Consider the following 19,716-nt stretch of genomic DNA (forward strand, 5'->3'; position numbering starts at 1 on the left):
GAGGTGTTTGTCTTTGGAGTATTTCAGTAAGTCCTCCCACAAAGGGTTCAGAATGTTTTTCTTTCTTTCTGGGCAAGTAGTTTCATTTTAGCTTAGGGGCATGGCATAAACAGAAAGTTCCTCTTAGGTTCTGAATATCAGCCTTTAATTTGGCCAACTTCTGACCATAAAGCTACTTTAAAAATGATTTCAAATAACTTGTCAGATTTCAGTCAGGACAAACAGTAAATACTCCTGACAGTACTGAACAACTCCTCTAATGTAAGAGGTGTCCCCAGAGTGGGTGCAAGATACTACTTTCCCAATATCCAAAGATAAACAAGAGAAAGACTTAGACAACTGCCCTGAGAGCTGGCAGCAGTTGTTTGGACCCTAGCCCTAATCCATGCTTCTGTCCAGTCATTCAGTGGAGTGTGAGCCACAATTCTGTGTGGCCATATTTTTTGGGTCCCCATCAGACAGTTGCTAAGCCAGGTTCTCAGGACACAAAACAAATATGAAGGCTCAAGCTGTTCCTGGGAGAGAAAGAATAGACAGTGAACAAACTGTTTAGTTGCCTAGTCATGTCTGACACTTTGTGACCCCAAGGACTGTGGCATGCCTGGCTCCTCTGTCTTCCACTGTCTCCTGGAGTTTGCTCAGATTTATGTCCATTGAGTCTGTGATGCTGTCTAACCATTTCATCTTTGGCTTCCCTCTTCTCCTTTGGCCTTCAGTTTTCCCCAGTATCAGGGTCTTTACCAGTTGGCTTTGTAAATGAGTCAGTTCTTCACATCAGGTGGCCAAAGTATTGGAGCTTCAGCTTTAGTGACTGTCCTTCCAGTGAATACTCAGGGTTGATTTCCTTTAGGAAATTAAATTCATGAGCCACAATCCAAAGATCTAATTCTTTTTTTTTAAGAAAGTTTTTTTTAAAAAAAAACTTTATTGAATTTGTTATAGTATTGCTTCTCTTTTATGTTTTGGCTTTTTGGCTGCGAGACATGTGGGGTCTTAGCTCCCTGACGAGGGATCAAACCTGCAACCCCCCCGTGTTGGAAGGCAAGGTACTAACCACTGAACCACAGGGGAAATCCCTAAAGATCTAATTCTTGCAAATGATTTTTGCCCCCAATCTGAATTTGGAAAGAAAGGAACAGTGTGGAAATTTGTGTTTCTCTTGACCAGGTATCCCAGATAGAAATCTGGGAGAGCTGACTTTGGGAAGAATTCTCATCCTTTGCTGACTTCTGCCAGTTTTCCTAGTATCCCATCTGCAGGCTCTGGAGTGAGTGGGGTGTTCCAGCAGGTCTCATCCTGGCCATCGGAAACCGTGGAGGAGGAAAACTAATTTCACCTCTACCTTTTTATGCTTATTGCTTGTCTGAGACCCCTTTTTATCTAGGGTACCTGATAAATAAACTTATTTAGATTAAAAGTTTTCCATGGTTGCCACTGTAATTCAAGATTATCCCTGGTAGGGTTAACCTGATCAGCCTTAAAACAAAATATTATTCACCTGAGGCTTCACACAGGGCTCAATCTAGTTTAAATTGAACCCAATCTGACCCCATACCTAGTCCAGTTTTTAAATCAGACCTAGTCTAACTCTTGTCAGTTTCCAAACCCCTTCTGGAAGAGGAAATGCTCAAAAGTCTAAAAGTTCATCATACAGAAGCCAGGGAGCTAGGATGCTAATTTTTGCTATGTTACCCTACACTTCCAGAGGCAGCAGGAAGGTAATGAACCCCAGGGTCTCAATGTGTACCTTTGCCTTTCCCTAGCTGCTTCTTGTGCTTGGAGGCCATCAGGCGTCTCCTTTGGTTCCCTCTTCTGACACTAGAACTGTTGAAAGATAAAGGAGGCATGTTACAAACTTTAAGATTTTATTTGAGCAATAATTGCGAGTTGAACAACATCCAGTCTAGCAGGTAGGAATTCTGAGGAGCTGTACTGAATGAAATTTTCAGACAGAAGGGAGTGAGAACAGGGGAAGTTATACTAGGCCAAAAAAACTAGGTTGGTTATTGCAAGGTTACTTTTCTTTAGGGATGGCAGGGTCTACCAAGCATGTTACCTAACTAGTGCTCATCAGGTGATTCCTGATTGACTGGTTTAAGAGTTCATTTCTGGCAGAGCTGAAAATGTGATTAAGTTTATATAGATTTAAAACAAAAAAATAATTATGTCAAAGTATAGTTATCAATATTTGAAATAACCTAATTTGTTTTGTGGGGCTTCCCAGGTGGTGAAGTGGTAAAGAATCTGCCTACCAATGCAGGAGATGGGGGTTCAATCCCTGGGTCACAAAGATCCCCTGGAGAAGGAAATGACAACCCACTCTGGTGTACTTGCTGGGGAAATCCCATGGACTGAGGAGCCTGGCAGGTTTGGACATGACTTAGCCACTAAGCAACAACAATTTATTCTATGGTTTTTCTTTAAGTTGGTCTTTTGTTGTTGTTCAGTTGCTCAGCAGCCAGGTCTAATATTTGATAATAATTTTAAGTGATGTTAAGTATGAGTGATATTTCCAGATTCTGTAACGACTCTATTGTGATATGAAAATTCATGATTTCAGTTGACTGTTGAGCCACAGGTAGTGTTAATGCCACTGTGACTTGTTGTCACTATTCATAACTGAAGAGATGACTAACCCTCATGTAGGAGCTAGTGAACATAAGCGTGTAACTTTTTTGCCATTCAAGTTCACAGCCTCCCTAATTTCTGTCCAGAGGTCCATGTGAGGGTCCATCAACCCCGCGTTATGAACACAGGCAGAGGATGACAGAGCTTCCATGATGGGTGCCTGGCTTCCTGCATAATTGTAAGGAGTAGAACCTAGTGCCGTTTCCCAGGCAATCTGTTCCCCTCCCTGCCGCCTACTGCGCTTTATTATTTTTATAGTGTTTTTGTGTCAGCACTCTATTGAGAACAAAGACAATTAGAAGTGACCATATTGGGCAGCTTTGATTTGTTCCCATTGTTAATTTTAGTATTTCACTGTGCTAATTGAATGTATGATGTTTAATATTTGCTGTTTTTTTTAATGTATTCTATTAGATGAAGGAAGCTCTCCTAAAAATCAGTTTGCTAAGTGGTTTTTTTTTTGTCATTAATAGAAGTTGAGTAATTGTCAAAGGCTTTCTATGATTTATTGAGGTTATATAATTTTTCTCCTTCCTCTTTAAATATTTTTAAAGCTAAACCACACTACCTTGCTGGCTACACCCAGCTGGGGCATAATATATATTGCATTTGTATATGTAACTCTGTTATACTGCCGATGAAAATACAAATGCACAGAAACATTTTTGAAGGTGACATGACAGTGGTTTTCGTTCCTGTTTGAAATTACGTATCCTGTGTCCTAAATTCAATCAGTTCAGTCTGGGCACATTGCAGAGGACTTCTTAGGTCTACAAAGAATCACGCACAGAAGTTTTTTCAGTTGCTTGTATATCTGTATGTGTAGTTTTACAAAATTAGATGGGGTCTTTTAAAATCAGTGCCAAGTGAATAAAATAGAAATATTACAAATATTTATTACAAAACTATTTATATAAAGGACAAACATATACACAAAATGCTTTGTAAGGATACATGCATATTCAAAGACAATAAAAAAAATCTGCTTTTCTGACTTGGTTTATGACGTATCCAGCTTCCCACCTGGAATGGCTTGTCCTGCACTCATCCAAACTCTATAATCACACGGTCCCAACTTAAGACCCATCTCCACAAAAACCTTTCCAGAATAAACTGAGACCCCATTGATCTCTCCCATATTCTGAATTTCTGTGGCATAATCTTATGTTTTCCACCCAGACAATGTCACACATAGATGGCAATATAATTCCACAGGCTCTGCTAACTGGGTGTTTTCCCAGAAATTCTTTGAGATTCCTGTTTCTCTCCTCATACATGACCAGACACCCTTGAGAATGGAAATCTCTTAGTTCTAAGACAGCTAAGGTCCTTGTGGTCATAGTGTAAAAATACTCCCAGTGGTTCTACTGTATGAGTAGACTTTCCTCTGAAAATCTGGGGTGTGTTTTTTCCTTTGGCTGCGCTGTGGCATGTAGGAGCTTGGTTCCCTGACCAGGGGTTGAACCTCTGCCCCTGCAGTGGAAGTGTGGGGTCTTAAGCACTGGACTGCTAGGGAAGTCCCCTGAAAACCTGAGTCTTAAAACAACCCCAAATAAGAGGACATACTGTCTGTCGACACCATGCAGAAAGCTGATGGATGGTTGAGATATCTCTACCAGTTTGAGAAGGACCGAATAAAAGGGGAAGGGTTATGTGCTCTGTAGGTTAGTGAAGGGGGGTAGTGTGGTTCACTTTTCTGCTAAGTAGGCCCTTCCTACCTTAGCGCCTTGAGTTTTGTCATGAGACTATTTCTCCAACTCTCTTTCTATGCCTGGGTGCCTAAACCATGAGCCAATTTCTAAGATTTGGTTTCAAAGATCACAAGTGGCATTTATTTAGCAAACAGCCTATGGGTAAATCCTCTCAAACTACCTGTGGTGAAGGACAAAGTATTTATTTCCAAACTGTCATCTACCATGACTTAAAAAAAAAAAAGATTTATTTGTTTATAATTAATTGATCAGGCTGTGTTGGGTCTTAGTTGCCGCAGGCAGCATCTTCGTTGCATCCTGCAGGAGCTTGCCGTTGGGGCATGTGGACTCTTTACTTGTGGCTCGTGGGCTCCAGACTGTGTGGATTCAGTGGCTGTGGGATGTGGGCTCTAGTTGTGGTCCACAGGCTTAGTTACTTCGAGGGATCTTAGTTACTGTGGGATCTTAGTTCTCCAACCAGGGATCAAGCTCACATCCCTCACATTGCAAGGCAGACTCAACCACTGGGCCACCAGGGAAGTCCCTTCCATGACTTTTAAAAACACAATAAAAACCTGCATGGATGTTACGGCAATGTGAAATGGTCTAGAAAGTTTCAAATGCTTACTCTTAACTTCTGTATGTATCTTGAGGAGTGGTAGAAAGTAGGCCATGCTCTGGCACACGGTCTGTGTATGTATGTCGGTAGAACATCCTTTGAGAAGCACTGCTGTAGAGAAAAGGCTATGTAAGAAAAGAGGTAGTAGAAATACATTTCAGGAAAGGGACGACAGTACATAAATGGGAAGTATGAACAAGTGCGGACATGAGAAGCCAGGGCAGCGCTTATCTGGGTGCTCTGATAACCTTATATTCCTTTGCCAGTCACAGGCCTTTGGTACAGAGAGAACACAGCAATATTTTTGTATTGATGAATTTTATAGTGATAATCAAGAGTTAAAATACTACACTGTACTATGTGCTGAATCAATTCACTCGTTTATTCATCCAACATTTACTAAGTACCTATGATGTTTTAGGTGCTAGTGATTCAAGCATGAATAATAAAACTCTATTCTTTTTTCTTATATTTTTATTTAAAACTTTTTATTTTATATTGGAGTGATGATGTTGTGATAGTTTCAGGTGGACAGCAAAGGAACTCAGCCATACATATACATGTATTCATTCTCCCCCAAACTCCTTTCCCATCTAGACTGCCATATAACATTGAGCAGAGTTCCCTGTGCTGTGCAGTAGGATTTTGTTGGTTATCTGTTTTAAATATAGCAGTGTGTACATGTCCATCCCAAGCTCCCTAATTGTCATGTCCCCCCATCTTTTCACCCTGGCAACCATAAGTGTGTGAAACACTATTGTTGCTCTTAAGAATCTCATAGTCTAGTGATGACCCCAAGGTTGTAATTTACATGATTCACAAGCTTGTCTTAGGACATCCCATCTTACCCAGAGCCTCACCTGCCTCCAGGCCCTGTATCCTTGTGTCTAGACATTTCCCCAGGACAATGTACCTTCTGGTGATTCATCTTGCAGACGCCAGATCCAGAAAGGCAAATGTTCTAGTCTTGGTCCTTGATCCAGGATTATGGTCTGAGTAGAAGACACTGTTGGAGGACAGCAAAATTAATGAGTCATTATGTTCTCCCAAGATTTCGTCTTACGTTGAAATAGATATTCAGCATTGCTCTTGTTTACTAGTTTTCCACTTGGCTTTCTGCCTTTCTGCGTCATGACGTTTCTGATGTATCTTTTGAACATCTTAGAAAAGAATTTTTAATTCTTTTTTAATTCTTTTTTAAATTCTAATTTATAAACCACTGACATTTAGCATGAGAAATTTGGTCCTTTTAAAGTTATGATTTTGTTTTATTTGAATTTATTTCCACCAATAAAAATAAATTTAAAAAATTTACCTTACTCTTTTTTCCTCTTCTTTTCTGCCCTACTGGAATGATTGAAAAAGTAGAGCAGTTTTATATTCACAAAACTGAGCAGAAAGTACAGAGATTTTCCACATGCCTCATATCCACTCGTGTGCATAGCCTCCTCTACTATCAACATCATGCACCCTAGTGTACATTGTAACAAATGATAAGCCTGCGCTGCCACATCATTTTCACCCAAAGTCCACAGTTTACATTAGTTTTCATCAGGGTATAGTGTATTCTCTGGGTTTTGACAAATATATAATGGCATATATCCATCATTATGATATCACACAAAACAGCTTCACTGCCCTAAAATCCTTTGTGTTCCAACTGTCCATGACCCACTTCTCCAATATATATACATTTACTGTCTCCCTAATTGAGCCTTTTCATTTTTTTGGTTGTTGCAAGAAAGATTTTATTTATTTATTTATTTATTTTTGCAGAATGTATATTTATTTAAATCTTGTTATTACAGCAAACTTTACTGCCCTAAAGTGTCACATAGTTGAAATCATATAGTCTTTTCAGATTGGCTTCTTACACTTAGTAATTTGCATTTAAGTTTCCTCCATGTCTTGTCATAACTCATTTCTTTTCAACTCTGAATAATATTCTATTGTCTGAATGCACCACAGTTTATTTATCCATTCACCTACTGGTGGACATCTTGGTTGCTTTCAGATTTGAGCAATTATGAATAAAACTGCTATAAACATCCATGTGGAGATTTTTGTATGGACATATGTTGTCAGATAATTTGGGTAAATAGCAAGGAGTATAATTGCTGGATCATATGGTAAGAGTATGTTTACTTTTTCAGGAAACTACTAAACTTTTCCATAGTGGCTATACCACTTTGTATTTCTACCAGCAATGAATGAGAGTTCCTGTTATTTCACATTTTCCTTAGCATTTGATGTTGTCAATGTTTGGCATTTTGGCCATTCTAATATGTATATTGTAGTGTCTCATTATGTCTTTAATTTTCAATTTCCTGATAACATACCATGTTGAGTATCTTTTCATATGTTAGTGAGGTGTATGTTCAGGTTTTTTGGTCCATTTTTAAAATAGGAGTATTTTTCTTATTGTTAAACTTTAAGAATCATTTGTATATTTTGGGTAATAATCTTTTATCAGATATGTCTTTTGCAAATATTTTCTCTCAGTCTGTGGCTTATCTTCTTATTCTCTTGATGATTATGTTTTCATTGTCCTTTTATCTTCTTCATAGTTTTAGATGTTTTTATCTTATATATATTTAGTATATATTATATATATTTATTATATACATATACCATTAATGGAATATAATATATATTTATTTTACATATATAGTTAATCAAATTTTGAAATGTAATATCCATATTTAACAAAACTTAAAATCTGTATCTTAAATTTTAACATAACATAAAATTTGCTCTTTCTTCTATCTAAAAAACCACTTAGCTCCCATTTTATATATATTGCATTTTATTATTTATCTGTAGTATTTACTTAACTTTGTTTTAAAGTCTCCTAATTATTCACTATTATTATAATTTTCTGACTTCATTTCATTAATCAAATCTTTTTTACAGACTTACCAAGTGCCAGGCATTATTCACACATGTGTGAAAACAGTTTCTTTGTGTCCTAGTGTCATTCAGTTCAGTGAGTTCAGTCGCTCAGTCGTGTCCGACTCTTTGCGACCCCATGAATCGCAGCACACCAGGGCTCCCTGTCCATCAGCAACTTCCAGAGTTCACTCAAACTCACATCCATTGAGTCGGTGATGCCATCCGGCCATCTCATCCTCGGTCGTCCCCTTCTCCTCCTGCCCTCTATCCCTCCCACCATCAGAGTCTTTTCCAATGAGTCAACTCTTCGGATGAGGTGGCCAAAGTACTGGAGTTTCAGCTTTAGCATCATTCCTTCCAATGAACAGCCAGGACTGATCTCCTTTAGGATGGAATGGTTGGATCTCCTTGCAGTCCAAGGGACCCTCAAGAGTCTTCTCCAACACCACTGCTCAAAATCATCAGTTCTTCGGTGCTCAGCTTTCCTCACAGTCCAACTCTCACATTCCATACATGACCACAGGAAAAACTATAGCCTTGACTAGACGGACCTTTGTTGGCAAAGTAGTATCTCTGCTTTTGAATATACTATCTAGGTTGGTCATAATTTTCCTTCCCAGGAGTAAGCGTCTTTTAATTTCATGGCTGCAATCACCACCTACAGTGAGTCTGGAGTCCAAAAAAATAAAGTCTGATACTGTTTCCACTGTTTCCCCATCTATTTGCCAAGAAGTGATGGGACCAGATGCCATGATCTTCATTTTCTGAACGTTGAGCTTTAAGCCAACTTTTTCACTCTCCTCTTTCACTTTCATCAATAGCTTCCGATTATATAACTCTTAGGGTTGCTAAATGAATTAATACACGTACAATATATAGAACAATGGCTTGCACTTAGTTTAAGCTCTGATTCATAGGAAGTTGTAAAAATAGTACAGAGAGGTCCTCTATGTCTTTCATCCAGTTTCCCCTAATAGTTACAGCTTACATAACTGTTGCATAATAATTATAGCTTGCATAACAATATCAAAACTAGTAACCTGACATCAGTACACTGAGTGTACAGATGTATAGAGCTAAGTCATTTTATCACGTGTAGATTTGTGTAACTACCTCTGCAACCAAGATACATAGAACTGTTCCATCACCACAAAGATCTCCCTTGTGCTACTCCTTTATCGTCCCACTCATCCTCCCACCATCCCTTACCTCTGCTGATCACAACTCTGTTTGCTGTTAGGAGATTGACTTTTTCACTCAACACACTGTCCTTGAGATCTATCCAAGCTGTCATATATATCAGTAGTTTGCTCCTTTGCATTGCTGAGTAGCATTCTGCTCTATGGATGTACTATAGTATAACCATTCATCTATTGAGGATCGTTTTGGTTCTTTCCAGTTTTAGGGTGTTGCAAATAAAGCTGCTAAGAGCAATCATATCCAGGTTTTTGTGCAAACATAAAATTTCCTTTCTCGGGGGTAAATGCTCGGGATGGCAGTTATTGGGTTGCTTAGTAAGTACATGCTTAGTTTTATATTTTAAATGCTCTCTCTTTAGAGGAAAAATTTATAGTATGATCACTGATATGTACAAACTTACTTCTACCATCTTACTTTGCAAGTCTTAGTTTCTTCCCATTTGAAAAATTAATTGTGTTTTCTTTGTTACATTTTTCTTTTTTGTTTTAAAATTAAATATTTCTTTATAGGCTGCTCTTAATTTCTTTTAGAGCAGTATGTTTAAACTTATAATTTAAAAGGTACTGCTGCTGCTAAGTTGCTTCGGTCATGTCTGACTCTGTGTGACCCCATAGATGGCAGCCCACCAGGCTCCCCCGTCCCTGGGATTCTCCAGGCAAGAACACTGGAGTGGGTTGCCATTTCCTTCTCCAATGCATGAAAGTGAAAAGTCAAAGTGAAGTCGCCCAGTCGTGTTCGACTCTTAGCCCCATGGACTGCAGCCTACCAGGCTCCTCTGTCCATGGGATTTTCCAGGCAAGAGTACTGGAGTGGGGTGCCATTGCCTTCTCCCTTAAAAGGTACACCTAGAACTTAATAGGACTTCCCTGGTGGTCCGTTAAGACTCTGCACTTCCACTGCAAGAGATACAGGTGTCAATCCCTGGTCAGGGAACTAAGATACCACATGCCACTCAGTACAGATGACACCACCCTTATCACAGAAAGCAGAGAAGAACTTGATGAAGGTAAAAGAGAAAAGTGAAAACGCTAGCTTAAAACTCAACATTCAAAAAAATGAAGATCATGGCATCTGGGCCCATCATTTCATGGCAAATAGATGGGGAAACACTGGAAAAAATGACAGACTGTATTTTCTTGGGTTCTGAAATCACTGCAGATGGTGACTGCAGCCATGAAATTAAAAAATGCCCGCTCCTTGGAAGAAAAGCTATGACCAACCTAGACAGTGTATTAAAAAGCAGAGACATTACATTGCTGACAAAGGTCCAAATAGTCAAAGCTATGGTTTTTCCAGTGGTCATGTATGGATGTCACAGTTGGACCATAAAGAAAGCTGAGCACTGAAGAATTGATACTTTTGAACTGTGGTGCTGGAGAAGACTCTTGAGAGTCCCTTGGACTGCAAGGAGAGCCAACCAGTCAATCCTAAAGCAAATCAACCCTGAATATACATTGGAAGGACTGATGTTGAAGCTGAAGCTCCAATACTTCAGCCACCTGGTGTAAAAGACCTGAAGAGCTGACTCATTGGAAAAGACCCTGATGCTGGGAAAGATTGAAGGCAGGAGGAAAGGGGGATGAGATGGTTGGATGGCATCACCGACCCAATGGACATGAGTTTGAGCAAACTCCAAGAGATGGTAAAGGACAGGGAATCCTGGCGTGCTGTAGTCCACGGGGTTACAAAGAGTCAGACACAACGGAGTGACTGAACAATAACAACAGAACTTAATAGCATGTACACTTTTCCTGTTGCTACACTGTCATCACTCAAATCTGTATTATTTTGCTAGAACTTCCATTACAAAATGCCATAGACTTAGTGGTGTAAACAACAGAAATATATCTTCTCACATTTCTGGAGGCTGGAAGTCCAAGAGCAAAATCTCAGCAGGCTTGGTTTCTCTCTCTCCTTGGCTTGTGGGTGCCCACCTCCTCATCATTTACTCCCAGGGCATTCCTCTGTGTCCGCATTCCTGACGTCTCTTCCGTTCTTAGAAAGACAGCAGTTCTATAGGATTACGGCCCCACCCAGAGGGTCTCATTTCAACTTAATCACCTCTTTAAAGTTCTATTTGGGGCTTCCCTGGTGGCTCAGACAGTAAAAGTGTCTGCCCGCCATGTGGGAGACCTGGGTTCGATCCCTGGGTCGGGAAGATCCCTTGGAGAAGGTAATGGCAACCCACTCCAGTACTCTTGCCTGGAAAATTCCGTGGACAGAGGAGCCTTGTAGGCTACAGACATGACTGAGCGACTTCACTTCACTTCACTTCCAAGTACTGCATTCTAAAGTCCTGGGAGGATTGGACTTCAACATATGAGTTTTGGGGGGATACAGTTGAGTCCATAATACATGCTAATATTATCTGGAGTTTCTATTTATAGATGTTCTATTTATAGTTTCGTATATTGGCTCTCCCACCTACTAGCTCTGTGACACATTGCTCAACTCCTCTATGCTTTAGTATCATCAATTTCCAATTGCTCATAGGGTTGTTATAAGGATTAACACATTTAGAACAGTGTCTTGCGCTTAAGCTCAGCAGTTATCACCACCTACTACATTCACCACTCATACTACGACTATATATAGTTAAGAGTAAGTTTCACATATTCTTTCACTCACAACTATAGGAATATTCTTTGTTTTCCTGGTTTCTTTAACCTATATTGCTTCTAAAATCCACTCCTACATACTGGATTCATTTCTCATCTTGTCAATTCTTTAGTAATTCTTTCAGAAAGGGACACTATAGACTGACTATGGTTTTGCTTTGTCCCCACAAATAGTTAAGTTTACGTGGTATAGAATTCTAACTTGAAAAATATTTTTCTCCTAGCTTTGAAGACAATGTTCCAGTTTCTTCTTGTATCTAAAGTGGCTGATAAAATATTAGATATCAAAGTTAACATCATTCTGGAACTCTTTAGGATTTTCTCTGCATCCTTGATCTTACAAAATGTATGTAGATCTTTTTATCTTCATCTTGCCTGATGCTTTTAAGGACTCATGACCCTTTAAAGCTGAGATCTAATATCTGTGAACTTTTTTTCATAGTTTTGATTTCATTTCTGTTTCATTCTACATTCTGGAGGAAATCTTGAGTTATTATTTCATCTCACTACTTTATTGTTTTCATTTTGATTTTCAGTATATCCCTCAAGTTTTTCCTCATTTCAGCCATCCCATGTTTAGTTTAACAAACATCTGGTTAACTCTAAGTATAGCTGCAACGCCTTCTCATGTCACGCTGGAAATTAATTAGATTTATTTTAAATTCCTATTTGACTTGCTTTGTTTCCTAGGTGTATAAATTTCTTCTGATTGTTGTGCTTAATGCTTTTCTTTCAAGTATTAGCCATTTTCAAATGGTTCTTTATTTTTGGTTATGTGTTCATCTTTGAAGTTGAGGTCTCCTGCTAGCCTCCCTGTCAATGTTCTGTTTACTGCAGTTTGTTTCTGGGATGCTGTGTGCTAACACCTCATCTTTCAGAGTCCAGGCTGCCTTTTCTTCTTAGATGTCATGCATGATGCTCCTTTGTCTTTCTACTCAAGCACATACCCTCAGTGCTTTCATATGAGATGTGAAGCGGGGTCAGACTTCTTTGCTTCTCAGTCATCCTCCTGACCCTGGTGTATGAAATTTCTGTGGCAGTCCAGTCCTGAATTCATCTTGTACTGTAACTGCATACTTTAATCTCTTCTAATTTCAGTCTGTTAAGATTTTCTCCCATTCTCTGTGGGTTTCCCAGGTGACACAGTGGTAAATAATACATTTGCCAAGGCAGGGGGTGAAAGAGATGCGGGTTTGATCCTTGGGGCAGGAAGATCCTCTGGAGTAGGAAATGGCAAGCCACTCCAGTATTCTTGCCTGGGATATCCCATGGACAGACGAACCTGGTGGGCTATAATCCATGGTGTCACAAGAGTCGGACATGACTGAGCACGCAAGCACTTTCTCTGCTCTGATGAAGGAAGTTCTTCTCCTTTAGCACTGTAATGAAGTTTTATCAGTCTCCTTCCAGAAGTTTCTGTGGGCTTAACTGAGAGGTGAGGCTCTACAGTTTTGAATAAATTCCATTCCACCCCCCCCAACTTTCTACTTTGTACTGTTAATCTCTTGTTATCTCTTTGTACTGTTAATCACTTATTTCTCTTTTATTACTGGAGTCTCTTTGATATTATTACTCAATGGCTGATAAACAACATTATCAATACATTGGCTTTAGAATCTTAGACAAGATCTTAACTTTCTAAAGTGGAACTTGCCTGTGTGTGTCAACCAGTCAGTCGTGTCCAGCTCTTTGGGAACCCATGGACTGTAGCCCTCCAGGCTCCTCCGTCCATGGGATTTTCCAGGCAAGAGTACTGGAGAGGGTTGCCGTTTCCTTCTCCAGGGGATCTTCCAGATCTAGGGATTGAACCTGCGTCTTCTGCATCTCCTGAATTGGCAGGCGGGTTCTTTACCACCGAACCACCCGGGAAGGCCAATGCAGAATTTACTTACCTTTAAAGTGGATGTTTTAATAGTACAAACTTTTTAGGGCTTGGGAGGATTAAATGTAAAAAAATATATGCAGGTGCTTAGTAGTTCCTTTAATCTGTTTTGTTAACTTTCTGTCAGAAGAAATCTGTGAAATAAAATCACTCAGTCTCCTTATAAACTCTGTGTCCATCTTCACTCATTACTGTAAGATTCATAGCAAAAGATACAAACACTCTCATTTCAATTAGTTCCCATCAGGGTATGCAGAAAGTTCTCTTCGGTGTCAAACATGAATCCTGGGACTGTTTAATTCTGCTAATTTCCTATGTTGTGATGACTCACAACTGCATCTGTGATCACTCATATTTATTATCTCCACGGGCAAGTTGACTTCACAGAAATGCATTATCCAAGACTCTTCCAGTTGTAGTTTCCAGTTCATGCTAGTTGTTTCCATGCCAACTCAAGGAAGAAAAACATTTAATGACTCATCTAGGGGTTCAAATAAGGGTAATCAAGCTCTCTAAGCCTCTAGGCTCTACTGTTCTCTTTTCTTGGATCTGTTCTCAGACCGATCCTTTCCAAAGTGTTTCCAAGAGGCTTAAGCCACACATGATCTTCAGTGTTCAAGCTCTCACAATGAGAGAGACACCCATATCTCTTCAAAATTTATATTAAGTCACACCAAAAATAACAAGTCTTAGACTCGACTAGGACCAGTCACTTTGCAGGGTGAAGAGTCCTTTGGATGAGTACGGTCCAGAGGGGCAGACTCATATGGTTGACAGTTTCACTCATAGGATATAAAGTGGGAAGCTGCAGTTCTCCTGGAAAAGAGGGGCTCTGTTATGAGGAGTATTGTTCAGGACAGAAATAGCAGATTTTCAGTACAAGAGACAACACGGATGAAGGCAAAAAGAGAGGGAATCATGTTTTATGTCATTTATCCATCTTCTCTCTCTTTATCTTGATGAAAGATTTACCTGAAGAATTGCCTTCTCCCCAAATGAGTCAAATAGGGTGCTTATTTATTCACTCATTTGTTTATTTATTTAGCCCCACTTATGTATGACATGTCTGCAGTAGCAAAGTTGGAAATAACTGGGAGTCCACATATAGGCTGTCAGCTCTGAAGAGCTGGGATTGTTCGTAGGTGATAAAGATATTATTCCCTGCCCTCATAAAATATACGATTTCGTTTCAGTATGGTCTGAATTGAAAATATACGATTTAGTTTCAGTATGTTATTAGACACATACAGAATTATTTCTAACACAGTCTAACATGGTAGCCCTATAAGAATGGTGCTATGAGTACAGAGGAGGGAATGACTGACTGTAACTCTATGGATCTGGGACTTGAAAGATGACTGAGATTTCTTTACTGGAGAAAGCTATGAAAGCTGTTCTTTCCATTAAAAGCAATAGTTTGCACAATGAAGTGAAGGCAGGAATATATATTACAGTCAATATGATCCTTATGTGGTTCTGGAAGTGGGAAATCCATGAAAAAGGGCCGCTTTTAGAGCTTGATTTACTGTGAGATATGGAAGGTTAGGCTATGCTGGCAGACCCTGATCTCATTTGTAAGTTAGTTCTATTACGAGTTCTTTCTGGTCAGGGATCAAATCTTATTCTTTCCTGTTTCTCTAAGTGTGTTAAGCCTTTTACGGGAACCACTTGTATTAATATTGTTTACATTCAGACGGTAAAGCGTCTGTCTACAATGTGGGAGACCTGGGTTTGATCCCTGGGTCAGGAAGATCCCCTGGAAAAGAAAATGGCACCCCACTCCAGTATTCTTGCCTGGAAAATCCCATGGACTGAGGAGCCTGGTAGGCTACAGTCCATGGGGTCACAAAGAGTCGGACACGACTGAGTGACTTCACTTCACTTATGTTCCAAAGGAGCAAATCTTCTCTGGCAACACACAGAGTACAACTCATATGTCCATGTTCTCTTTTAAAGCTGAAGTCATCAGTAGATAAAGATGAAAAATACAATCTTGGTCCCTAAATTCTTCATTTCTGTGTCAGAGCATCAAGATATTTTGTGATGTGCTTATCTTGTGGACTTGGGCAGATATGATGAATCCTGGAGGCTCTCTGTCATATCATGGATACTTTGTCCTAAAAGAAAACATGTCTTTCTTACATGCCATATCATTTATGTGGTTATTTAGTAGCTACGTCGTGTCTGACTCTTCTGTGACTCCACGGGCTGTAGCCTGCCAGGTCCTCTGTCCACGGCATGTTCCAGGCAAGAATACTGGAGTGGATTGCCATTCCCATCTCCAGGGGACCTTTCGGACCCAGGGGTGGAACCCACATCTCTTATGTCTCCTGCGTTGCAAGTGGATGCTTTACTGCTGCGCCACTGGGGAAGCCCATGTCATTTTACACATCTTCCTAATTCTAAATAGGTTAGCAGTGTCAGACACAGGCCCAACTCAGATGTGTTGTAACAGAGAAGAAGAGCTATTGAGGACATTTTCAAGAAGGTTTTATGGAAAGAGAAGAGGATATATGTGTCAATCTCTGAAGAGATAAGTAATATCAGAAGATGCGTATAATTTCTATTTATCTTTTTTTTAAGATGCAAACTAGTACAGCTATTATTAGAGCATGGACATATTTGTTTCCTAAGGAAATGGCCCAATAAAAAGGAGTGGGTTGATGACTGTGATGGCTAGCAATGTATTGCCTCTCAAGTCCAAATTCACCCCTCAATATATATATTTTATTGGTGTATAATTTCTTTACAATGTTGTGTTCATTTCTGCCGTACAATAAAGTCAACTAGCTACATGTGTACATATATCCCCTCCCTCTTGATCCTCTGTCCCACCTTTACCCCCACCCCACCCCACCCCACCCCATCCCTCTAGGTCATCTCAGCCTTGGGGAGAGCCCCTTCCAAGTTCCTCCTTCAGCCTCGGGGAGAGCCTCTTCCAGGCCCCATCTGAGCTCACTGTACTATACAGCAGCTTCCCACTAGCTATCTATGTAACACATGATGAAGTGAAGTCAAGTCACTGAGTCGTGTCAGACTCTTTGCGACCCCATGGACTGTAGTCTACAAGGATCCTCCTTCCATGGGACTTTCCAGGCAAGAGTACTGGAGTGGGTTGCCATTTCCTTCTCTAGGGGATCTTCCCGACCCAGGGATCTAATCCAGGTCTCCTGCATTGTAGGCAGATGCTTTACCCTCTGAGCCACCAGGGAGGCCCGCATGATAGTGTATTGCGATGATAGAATTCTTCTAAGCATCTCTCCTAACAGGGAGCACATTGTCGAGTTTTGTCAGTAGAGGGCACTGGAGGGACACTGCGGGAGGAGGGTGCTATCCTCTCTTGGTGGCCTGCAGAGAGTGTGTGTTGTGGATGTGGAGACTTCCGGTGGAGCGCTTCCTGTCTTGTTCCTAGAACCAGGCCATTTCTTGGTGACCTTGTCAGCTTGTCCTGGCCCTGCGATAACCTTCCCTGGCCTTTGCTATGTAGAGAATGATACCTTGTGGCTTCCTGTTGGTGGGAGTTTCCTGCTTGCACAGGCACTGGTTCCCTCTGCAGGTCGCTGGGCCGCTTGACTGTCTTGGTCCTGCTCTGCATGTCCACACCCCTGCTTGCTGGCCACCTGTACCCCACTCACACCACAGAGGGTCAATTCTGCTTGCCCAGAAATTGCAGACGATCTGTGACCTGGACAAACCAGTCATCTTCTGCTGCCCGTTGGACTGAACTACATCTTCCCCAGCAAGGTCTGAACTCCAGCCTCAGGAAGAGCCCCTTCGAAGTTTCTCCTTCAGCCTTGGGGAGAGCCCCTTCCAAGTTGCTCCTTCGTTGGATACCCTTCTTCTTCCCTAAAGGAACCAGAAAAAAATTCCTTCTATCTTAGTCACTTGTTTATCTGAGTGTATTAATTTTTTATATCAGATTTTCTCTGCTTAGCCCACTGTGTGGTTTCTATGTCCTATCTGAATCCATAGGATACAATGACATGAGAGATTATAACTTCAAGAATTCAGCACCCGTGGATACTTGGAATATACCACTTTTTGAAACCTCCTCCTTGTAAAGACCCTCATACTTGTAATTCTTAATCGTCTCAGTTTCTTCTCAGTCTGCTCTTTAACATCCTTGCTTCATGATAATAATTTCCCTTGAAAATATTTACCTCTTTGTTTCCTTTAGGAATATTTATCTATCTTGTTTAAGAGTCCATTCTGTCCAAGAGGCTGTGTGCCAGTCATTTCTACTTGTTTCTTCTGTTGGACGATCAACATGTGCTATAAACAGACTGGGTGATCATCTCAGACAGGAAATGACCGTCACACATCAAGCAGACATGGCAATAGTTACTTCTGTGTTTATAATGATTCATTTTGTCAAGAACTGCTCACCCTTCATGGATTTCCCCAGAAAGTGCCAACTTCTGAGAGATGTCATTCCAAACGCTTTATCCTGAGCTCACACTTCTTCTTAGGGTTCACACATTACAACGTATATTCCTCCTTTTTATTTTCTCAAAAAAAAAAAAATCTGTGGGTCACCTTCTTATTTTTGTCCTTCTAAAATGATAGTACGCTGTGTTCTTTTTTTAAAAAAATCTGCCCTTTTAGCAAGACCTTCAGTGACCCTTATCCAGCCTTACCCAGTTGGAGAGTGGTAATGGAAAGTCATTTTATTAATAGAAGAAAACAGATGCTGTTCCAAAGTTCCATAGTTTCATAACTCTTGTTCATCCTGACCTTGGCAACTACAGCAGTCTGTGGCGATGCCTGAGTTGCATTGCCAGTCCCTCCCTCCCTCCCTTCCTTTCTTTCCTTCTTCCCTCTCTCCCCGTATCTCTTGCTTTCTCGCTCCTTCCCTCCCGTTCCATCTTTCCTTCTCTTTGTTTCTTTCTTCCTTCTCTCTTTCCCACCCTCTCTCTTATTTTCCTTCCTTCCTTTTCTCCCCCCATCAACTGCCTTCCCGTTATAATTAGGAGCGCTCAGTCACGACCGACTCTTTGTGGCCCCGTGGACTGTAGCCCTCCACGCTCCTTTGCCCGTGGCATTTTTCAGGCAAGAATACTCGAGTGGGTGCCATCTCCTACTCTATGGGATCTTCCCAACCCAACCCAGGGATTGAACCTGCATCTCTTGAATCTCCTGCATGGGCAGTAGATTCTTTACCGCTAGGACTGCCTGGGAAGCCCATTGTAATTAGGATAGAATTTGAACTCCTTGCCATAGGCTACAGAGGCCACATGTGACCTGGCCTGTTCCTTCCTCTCTAACTTCTTTTCCCTCCACTGACAATACTCCAGACATGATGGTCTTCTAATAAGCCAAGCTCTATCATGTTTCAAGGCTTTGGCACTTGCCATTCTTCCTTAAAGATCACTGTTTCCATTCCTTTCCATTATTTTGAAATGCCTTCTTCTCTGACTTGCCTCTTCTAACTGCTCTAACTACTTGTCTCCGTCACCAGTACGCTGTCACTATCTGTCATATTGCCCTGTTATATACTTTGTTATACTTCTTTGTAGTATACCATATACTTTGTTCATACTCCTATGGTATTATAGATTTTTTAATATCTTTTTTTGTTTATCTTTTCCTTTATTACAATAAGGATTCTTTGATGTCAGAGAATTCACATGCCTTTTGGCCAGTGTATCCCTAAAGATTAGAATAGTTCCTGGCACATGATAAGAGACTTAATATTTCTGACCATCTGTTTACTGTGCGCTGAGCTGTGAATTGTGGCTCATGGGCAAACAAGTAAAAAAATTATTATCCCTTTCCTGGAGGAAACTGAATAAATGGATTTAAGATGTTCCTATTATAACTGTCTTTTCCTAGATGCAGCAAGAGTAGGTCAGGGGCCCAGTGATGGCTGGGGCATGGTTAAGAGGGAAAAATTAAGGAAGAATATAATACCAAGTTGCTTTGTCATAATTTTATTGCCCTATTCAACTGAAATTCTCTGAATTCTATTCAGCTGAATTCAGTATCATTCTTCTTGGGTCAAATTTTGGGAAGGCCTATTAAAATGCAGGTGAGAGTGATTGAAATAGTAACCTATATGTACAGGTGAGAGAAGTCAGTGTTGTTGATTATCTCCATAATGGTTTCCTAACATATTTTAAGCAGTGGAACTTTTTTCAAACCAAAGGCCACCCAGAAGCCCAATACAGAGCTTGGTAAAAATTGCTG

This window comes from Ovis canadensis, chromosome 15, assembly GCF_042477335.2.
Source record: "Ovis canadensis isolate MfBH-ARS-UI-01 breed Bighorn chromosome 15, ARS-UI_OviCan_v2, whole genome shotgun sequence".
Lineage (NCBI taxonomy): Eukaryota > Metazoa > Chordata > Mammalia > Artiodactyla > Bovidae > Ovis > Ovis canadensis.